The sequence below is a fragment of the Leptonychotes weddellii genome, chromosome 2 (assembly GCF_054177405.1).
Source record: "Leptonychotes weddellii isolate Sample4059 chromosome 2, ASM5417740v2, whole genome shotgun sequence".
Classification (NCBI taxonomy): Eukaryota; Metazoa; Chordata; class Mammalia; order Carnivora; family Phocidae; genus Leptonychotes; species Leptonychotes weddellii.
In genome coordinates this window covers 173,185,568-173,187,105 of record NC_138370.1, presented here as the reverse complement: position 1 = coordinate 173,187,105, position 1,538 = coordinate 173,185,568, and positions in this window count along the sequence as shown.

Sequence of the window (1,538 nt, the reverse complement as noted above, 5' to 3'; positions counted from 1 at the left end):
ACTGAGGCAGGGCCGGGGGGGGGAGGGGAGGGCACGCAGATCTGGTGAGAATTAAGCCAGGGCCCCCAACTCAAAAGGGAACAGAGCGGTGTCTGGAACATAGTAGGCTCTGTTTACTACGAGGTCATTTTCTGCCATCAACATCCTTGCAGAATTCCCCCCAGAAGGCTAAACTTGGCGCTCGTTCAAATATATTCTCCTGGAAGCCTGAATCTAACCTACTATATAAAAGAAAAACCAAGTTTGTGAGCGTTTGGAGGCAGGGGCTCATGCAAAGGACACGCCAAGGTGGGAAGTGTACTGTCGCCTTGGGTTTTCAGTAAAGTGTTTTGTTTTTAAGGGTCGTAATAGGGGGTGTGAAGGCGTTCACATTCTGGCAGCTCAAAATTAGATCCACAAACCGGGTCTCCACCAGCGCAGCGATTTAGAGAAGCAAAGCAATGGCCTCCACCCCCCACCTGGCCTCCTGTGGGAAAAACAGGTTTGCGGGGGTGGGAATTGTCTGGATTAGCTGTCTGCAGTCATCAAACCATTTGGGTGATTCGCTTTGTTTTCATAGACAGGTTAAAAGGGAAGAAAAAAGAAAGAGTCGGTTATGGGTCGCCTGAGCAAGTGTCGATTTCAGCTTAAAGTGAATTGGAAAATTGAGCCTAATTATCCTAGGTAATTGCTTCAATTCTCCACTTGACTTTGCTAATGCAGATCTGTCCTGCGTGTTCAAAAAGACACCCCCTTCTGTCCCTGAATATCCTGTTGTCACCTTTGAAAGGTGCCAGTGTAAAACTACCATCATGGTGAAAAGCAATTGCATATGTGAACAGAAGGCAAGAAGTAAAATCCAAATAAAAGCCTAAATCAATAAAGAGATCGTTTCTTGTAGCTTAAAATTAATTTATTTAACAAATATAGCTATAATATAAATGATAATAAAATTTCAAATATACAGTATATTACACACAATCCCTTCCAAAGGGATTCTTGAGAGTCACACAAATGTACTGTTAAATAGAAACAGGAGTTTTAAATTTTATTTTACAGTTTTTTCTGGTACTGGTGAGAGAGGTCCCTTCAACCTACCTTGGCAACGCATCTGTGTCACCCCCCTTCCCCCCACCGAAAGCAGACGTTGTGCAGTTGAAGTTCTCTGAAGTTTTCCGATGGAAGGACGGGGGTTTCCATCTCCCCTGGCATGCTCTTCTCTTTTTCTCCAACTGTTCTTATTTTCCAAAATCTTCACACGGGAGTTTCTCTGTGCGTCTCCTGCCTGGTTGTCAGGACAGGACGCAGCCGCCTAGTGCCGGTCCGACCACTAACTCTGCTGGGGACCGCTGGGAAGTCTACACCTCTCTAAGTTTCTCCATCTGTAACACAAAGGGTAGATCTAGATTCTAGAAGAGTGTTAAGGGCCCCTTCCAGCCACTTTTGGGGGAGGGGATCAGACATAGGAGAGCCAACGCAGGGAGCAGCCGAGGATCAACCGGAGCAGCGTGGGGGTTAAAGGGGAAGGAGCCGGGCGGGGCCGAACAAGGGAGCTCGTT